Source organism: Marmota marmota, unplaced genomic scaffold, assembly GCF_001458135.2.
Source record: "Marmota marmota marmota unplaced genomic scaffold, marMar, whole genome shotgun sequence".
NCBI lineage: Eukaryota > Metazoa > Chordata > Mammalia > Rodentia > Sciuridae > Marmota > Marmota marmota.
Window position 1 is genome coordinate 13931830 of NW_026000229.1, and position 7713 is coordinate 13939542.

Consider the following 7713-nt stretch of genomic DNA (forward strand, 5'->3'; position numbering starts at 1 on the left):
AATCCTCCCCACTTAATTGTTACCACTTTTAAAAACAATTTGTGTCATCTACATAGTTGCAAAATTTAGGAAAGTAGAAGACAGGAAGAGTGAGGATGTGATTATGTTTTGAGTATTTTTATACCCATCGTGTACTTCCCAGGTGCCCAGGGACTGTTCTGAACACTTGGTGTGATCAGCTCATCTAATGCACTAGAGCCTTTCACATCTAATCTGCACCTGATCTTCCAACCAACCTGCAAAGCAGGCAGCAGGGTCACATCCTAGAGGCGAGGAAACTCAGATGGTCAAGAGGTTCCAGGAATTAATATGAGATCTGGGGACAGTAAAAGCTGTGCTGCCTCCCTCCAAATCCAAATCCTTGGAAAGAGCCAAGATTAGAGTGCTCACCACAACAGGGACCAAGCCAGCCAGCCGCAACTCCAGGCAGCTGCCTCAGAGGCTGGAGGAGAACCTCCAAGAGGTCCTCACATGGCTGACTCTCCTCCTATCTCACGTCACCCTCTGAGCTTGGGCATACTGCCCTCTTTCCATGCCCCACTCTTCCCAGGCTCATTTTGGAAAAAACTCATTCACTTGGAGGTGAATTAGTGGGAGAGTATGCTTCAAAAGAGAAGTATCAAGGGCTAGGGCTGTAAGCTCACTGGTAGAGCGCTTGCCTAGCACATGTGGGGCACTGGGTTTGATCCTTAGCACCACACTCAAAATAAATATACAATTGCCAGACATGGTGGTGCACACCTGTAATCACAGCAGCTCAGGAGGCTGAGGCAGGAGGATCGCAAGTTCAAAGCCAGCCTCAACAATGGCGAGCCACTGTGCATCTCAGTGAGACCCTCTAAATAAAATACAAAATAGGGCTGGGGATGTGGCTCAGTTGTCAAGTGCCCCTGAGTTCAATTCCTGGTACCCCAAAAAGAAAAAATAAGTAAACAAAAATAAAGGTTCTTTTTAAAAAAAAAAAAAAGACTCATCATGGAGCAAGAATTAACCCTGCATAGGAGCTGCTCAAAGGCTTTTCAGCAGTCTGGGTGGCAGATCCTCCCCTGCTTCAAACCCCTCTAGTTGGCCACACTCTGTGTTGGAGCCTTTGGAGCTTCTAGGGTCAGGCCTATGAAGTTAGCACACCAGTCCAGGGCAACACCTCCCCACAGTAATGCCACTCATCCCAGGGTGCCACAGTCAGAGAAGGTATGGCAGCTCCTCTCTGCACCCTGATGCTTCCCCTCTCCTGGAGCCAGTGCTGTTCCAGGCCCTGCCCTCCAGATGAAATGAGATACGAAACATAAAATGTTCTATGACCATAGGGGAAACACTCTAATTTTAGAGAATCCTAGGATCTTGTAACTGTACCGACATTTCCTCATATGAATGAGTCCATTTCTTCATTGTTAAAAATCAAATAAAAGCTGGCTATAATGTCTCCCTCTCAGGGTGGTGGAAAGTAACACCTTCGACAGGTCTGGGCACCATGCCTCATCTCCTTGGGTTCTGCAGCGCAGGACACTTAGGGAAGATTGTCCAAATTCTGGTCACCTCAGGTGGAGAGAAGCCAGCAGTTCTGAAGGCTGGCAGGAACTCGGCTGTCACTGCAGCTCCAGGACTGCCAACCAGTGCCTGTTCTTTCTGGCACCCACACACTTATCACCTTTCATGCCTATCCCCTTGAGGTCTGTGGGGTTTAGGGCTTCCTGGGAAGTCCTTTCCTTACTGAGACCCTCCATAGTGTCTCTTCTCCAGCTTCATGCTTATACACCCACTATCTTAATTAGGTTTCACTTCTTCAAGGTTCCACTACCTTAACATGGACACACTAGGGACCAAGTTTCCAGTGAACATTGGGGGACACACCATATCCAAACCATAGCACCCTCTCTCTCCCTTCCTCCATGTTGGGCCTTCAGAGTTGAGACAAGCTTATGGTTTGGCAGACCCTGCAACCTAGGACCACAATAGCCCTATGGACTGCTCCTGGGCCTTTCCAAAATAATAAAAAAAAATAGTATTGGATTTTTACATCTTGCTAATGATGTTCCCCAGAAAAGCCCTTCAGTTACCCAGTTACAAGAATTGCAGCAGGTCAAGGGTCTCCGCGAGGGCATGGCTCGATCAGTGTGAGCAATCTTTTTCCAGGTGCTGGAAATGGGGACTTCACGGGCACCATGGCCCCTACCACCAAAAACGTCCTGGCATTTCGCACACTGCTCTGCAGACCTGAGGGCCACGGTGTCGTGGCGTTGTCCCACACAGCAGTCGCAGAAGAGCCCAGGTCTGAGTCCTCCGCGCCTGGCCAACCCGCACAGAACGAGCTCACCAACGGCTCGCGCCACGTGACTGCTTCTGCCTGTCAGCACTGCTAGCGAGGCGCGCAGAGGTCGGGCGGGAGGAGGGCCAATTTCCCATACTCCCCTCATTTGCATACACGATATAAGGATGTTAGGTAAACAATTAGTTTTAACTTGCCTTAAACACAAAGAACATTTTTTAAGACAGCAATATAGGAGGCTGTAATTTCCAAAATATTTTGGGCTTTGAAAAAGAGTCACACTCTCGTTCACCGTAACTGTAAAAGCTTTCAGATTGTGAACCTTATATAGCTTCTGGGGAACCTGTACAAACGTGCTCGCTTCGGCAGCACATATACTAAAATTGGAACGATACAGAGAAGATTAGCATGGCCCCTGCGCAAGGATGACACGCAAATTCGTGAAGCGTTCCATATTTTTCTACCCCAGGTCCACTCCTGTTCAGTTCACACCCTAATGTATACAACTCTTTTTGCCTACGGGTCTGTTTTATTGTTTGACCCGAGGTAAAATATAGTAATCCCAGGAGACTGAATGAAAAGAGGTGGTACCTAAACAGATTAATTACTACAATGCCTTCTGGCTTTTGGCTCCAATTTTTTTCTTACGGTCTTCTTTCAGCTTCCCTCTGCACTCTACTGAATGTTGCTGCACCTTACATTTAAGAACAGGTCTTGAAAAATTGGCCCATTTTAGGTCAGAAACACAACAGGACCTTGTGTAAAGATAAACAGACGAAATAACACTGACCGACTCCTCTGAATCTTTAAAATAATAACAACCACCACTTATTTTTTCAGTATTCACCATGATACTTATTCAGTATCACCAATTCTCACCTTCATATTCCTGATATTTCTGTCCACTGTGCATCACTGTCCCCATTTTACAGGGGACAGGGATGTAAAGCAACCTGGGCAAGACCGTGTAACCAAGTGGCTACACATCCCTATATATAAAACCTTTTTTAAAAAAAATATCATTCTTTTCAAAAGAAAAATGGCGTGTTAGCTTTGTTGGTGCAAGAACATGCACATGAGTTCAGCAGCCAAGACCCCAGAGATCCGCCTTCAGCCGCCACACAGCTCTCAGGACGCAGTAGAGTTGGCGGTCAGATGCGGAGCCCTGGAGCCTAGGACAACAGCTGCGGGTACTCTGGCCGCCTGCAGCTACCTTGCATCATTCCGAATAGGACGAATGGTCTTTATCAGATTAAAGCCGAGATTAGGGGGTCTGTGGGCCCCCTCTTTGCACTTCCTCAAGAACTTCCATGCATAAAGTTAAAGGACAACATCTACTGGTTGGTTTTTCTCTTCTTCTCTCAAAGATGCCTGGAAACATCTTGGGCAACTGGGTGAGTAGTTTTAATGCTCTCCTTCTGGTGCTAAAGAGAGAAACTAACAATGTTGGTGCCACTCCCCCTCCTTCAGCAAGGACAACTCAGGAGACACAACTCAGGAGACAGGAATTTACTAGTTTTTGTTTTAGGAAGGAGGTCTTATGGAGGCCAAATCTCAGTAAGTGCTGTTCAGATTATTCTAAAGAAACTTGTCATTCTTCTTAGCATGATCACTCTCTTGGAGCAGGAATTAGGAAAAGACACAGGCAATTCCTAGTTCTGGAAAATCCAAAGACCTGGATGACCTTCCTGGCTCTGAGATTTGCTGAGAGAAGTTGGGCAATTCACTTGCCCCCTTTGGACATGTATAGTCAAAGAGACTATTGGCACTGCAGGATGCCTTTCCAACCTGGGTGCTTGTGGATTCTTATAAATGCGTCTCGAAAATTCAAGAGGCCAGGCTGGACAACGCCCTGTTACGTCCCTTTTCCTGAGCTCTGGAGGAATAGAGGACCACAGACTGGGGCTAGAAAATGAACTGGGAGGGAGTTGTGGTCTTCTCAAACACAGATTGCACTTCTTATGTGCCAGGAGCTTTACATATACTAACTTCTTATATACACTATATCCATATAGTTACATATACTATATGGATATGTAGTATATACATATAATTATATGCATATGTAGTATATACATATAATTGCCTACATATATACATATATAGTGTATACATATAGTTGCCTATACTTAATATATATAGCATATATGCTATATACATCTAGTTACATATACTAACTTCCTATGTGCTCAGCACTTTACATAATGCTAACTCATTATGTGCACAAAACAGTTCCATGAAGTAGGTACTATTGTTACCCTCATGTTAGAGATGAGACTGGAGGATCAAGAGATTCGATGACTTGCCCAATGTCACAAAATTAGTCAATGGCAGTTGAGATCTCAGCAAATCTGGTTATAGTTTGGGCTCGTTACACTGTGCTGCTTCTGGGATGGAAAGGTTCTATTTAGAATTAATGAAAAAATCATTCAGGTTTAATCCTGCTTTTGTTGATATTCTAAATTCAAGGCAGGAGTTACATTTCTCTAAAGGATCAAGGCTACACTTTACAACAGGGTAAGTGGTAATTGTTGGACAGGTGCATGGCAGGTGACCTTGCAAAATGTGAGGTATGATGGGGCCCTTTCTTTGGGACACAGTTAGAACAGGAGGAAAATTTTTCTATTTTAGGTTGGCAATATCTTCCTTGATACCTGCCCCCCAAATGAATCCTATTTATGAAGAATCTTCTTTCTGAGCAGTAAGCCTGTGCTTAATTAACCTTATGCAAATCAGCTTAATTGCTTCTCAGTGGCTGTTGTCCAGAAGCACCTATGGATTCCTTCTCTCAGACATTTCCAGCACCTGGGTGAACCACCAAGTTGGAACCCTTTCTTGTGAACATTTGCTGTGTGCCTGTGGAGCACTGGGTGTTGTGTTGGAGATCACAAGAAGTGCAAGGTGTGAACCCAGTTGTGGAGGTACTTACAGACCCACACAACCAAGGATCACAAAGAGAGGGAGTGCCTTGTTAGCCTCATGAGCCAAGTGTCATGATAACACAGGTTACTCTGGAGTTGAAGGGTCTTCTAGGTGTATTTTCTTCCAGGTTAGTTCCATTGGCAGAGGAAATGGATGTGGGAAGCACGACTTACTCAACTCTCTCAGGGAAGTGAAAAATAAAGCAGCCTGATGCTGTCTCTACTTGCGGCTCCAACTTTGTTCAGTTTCTTGCCCTGGATCTTCTGGACAAGTGGGGATAGAGACCATATGTCAAGCTTGCAAGAGGACTGGGAATTCTTCTGGAGAAAAAGCAGCGGGAGGTGGAGGGGCTTGTTTACTGGGTCCGGTACCTCCAGATCTCGTGCCAGAGCCAGATCTTCTGGAAGCACCAGTAGGGGCTAGGGGTGCCGAACCACATACCTGGAGACTGCATCTCGGAATACATTCTGTGGCTCACCGGCCGTTTTAAAGCCCCCTCCCAGAGAGCCACGGTACCGGAATCCCGGCCTTCAAGCGTTGACTGTAATGCCTAAAAACCGTCGCAAGGTGGCAACGTTGTGGCGAGAAATAGACTTAAAATCCTGGGTGGTTTTTTAAAGCATATTTTCCCTATTAATGTTTCATTTAACTTAATTAGAATCTGGTAAACTAATTAAAGTAGCTACGAGCCCCGCAATCAGCAATAATTCGTATAATTATTGATAATTACATCCATACCGATCGTTTGGTTATCAACATTTTGGGGAGGGAACAAACCACTTTCAAAGGGATGCAGAGCCCAGGAGGGCTTTTGCAACTGAACTTTCTGGGTCGTATCCACCTACACCCCCAATCCACAGAGATTCCGGCCCAGATGGGGCGCCTCGACCGGTGGACTCCGGCTGCCTGCTTGCTCTTTTCCACTTTGGGGCAATTTGGAAGGGAAGGGTGGAAAGGAATATTTGTTAGGCTTCTCTGTTGGGGCACAGCCATGGAACTTCCTCCCTAAGTGATAACTGTTATGCCCATTTTACAGAGAAGGAAAGTGCACCGCCACAGGTGCATTTATGCTGTGGGGAAATGCGCGTGCCATCTCCAACACAGCGTGGCAGGGCTCCATCTCAGCTCCGCTCGCCCCTGGCAAGCCCTGGGGATGCAAGTCACTTCCTCTCTGGAGTTCGCTTCGCAGAGGGTGCAGTGGAGAACTGATCTGGTCGGCCCGCCTGTATGAAAGGCTCCAACTCCCCGGAAGGTCCCAGCCTGGAGACCTCGAGGCAGTACCTCACAGTTTGCCTGGCGCCCCCACCGCAATTCTTTCCCACACGTTCTCTCTTGAGTTTTGCCCTAGGAATATCCCCGAGCTCAAGGGGCTCTGGGACTGGCTTCCTTCCTCCACTGCGCGGCAGACTCCGGTGTGAGCCCCTTACCGGCGTCCCGGGGCGCGCCAGCTCCGCGCGAGGCCCTCCAGACCACCCCCCACGAAACTCACGGCCCGCACCCCCGAGCGCTCAAGCCCGGAGCTACCTGGCGAGAGTCCCTGGGCCGCCACTCGCCGCCAGGGTCTCCCCGCCTGAGAGACTTATAGTTAGTCTGGGGGTGTCTGGAGAGCTAGGCCATCCTGGCGCAGGTCCTGGCAGCGGTTGGCGTCTTACTCCCAGAGCGTTTCCATGAGCCTCCGGGGACGGAGGCCCAAATGTCATTTTGTAGAGGCCCAATCGGAGGCCCAGGCAAAATAAAGGGCACAGCACGGACCCTTGCTAGTCCGACTTGGAGGTGAAATTCTGCCGGGGCTGAGTGATTCCCAATACCAACACTTTCCCAACCTGGAGGTGCGCTGTGGGAACCGGCCGACCAAGGCTTCCACAGGGCGAAGCTTCATCAACCGCGCGAGTCGGGCTTTGGATGCCCCAGCCGAAGCCCGGCGAGTGCCTTGGCCCTGGCACCTGCGGACGGCAGTCCTCAACTCCACTTACACTAAACTGGAGGGATTATCAAAATGCGGCCAGGACTCCCTCCTTTCCCGTCGCGGTGGAGCCAGCGGGAGGACCTATGTGAATGAGCGCTAAAGTTCACCTTTTCCAGGATTGTCCCACTGAGGCTCATCCCGACCCAGCGCTGCCAGACAGACCAGCAGTGCCCACGCCAGCTAGAGGCTATTCTGGTTGAACCCAAACTCCAGGCAAGCCTAAAAGTCTCTTTATTTCTGAAAGCCCGGGAGGTGACTTCCCTGGACAGGCGTGGAAATAAGGCACGAATGAACCCAGTCCCTACAAGCGTCTTAAGAGAAGGGACCACCTTACCAGGGACCTTACAATTATTCCCTTTCCCTAACCGGGGCCCTTAGGGTAGGGTCCCTAAGGCAGAGAGGAGGTGACCTGGGGGTGACTGGGTCTGGCTGGGTCCGTTGAGAAGTCTGGGAACTTGCTTCTGTCTAGGAGAACAAGCACAATTCTAATCCTGGGCGCCCTAGACCCCGCACCACTGTCCCCAAGCCCCACCTGTGGCACAGTCCTCTGCCGGCCCCG

At 48.6% G+C, this 7713-nt stretch overlaps 1 non-coding gene across 1 annotated transcript; it reads left to right on the forward strand.

Annotated features, from left to right (window-relative positions):
• Positions 1-2619: 2619 nt before the first annotated feature.
• LOC125613447 lies at positions 2620-2726 on the forward strand. Its single transcript, XR_007344014.1, has one exon. It is a non-coding gene; the product is annotated as a U6 spliceosomal RNA (small nuclear RNA).
• The last annotated feature ends 4987 nt before the right edge of the window (positions 2727-7713 follow it).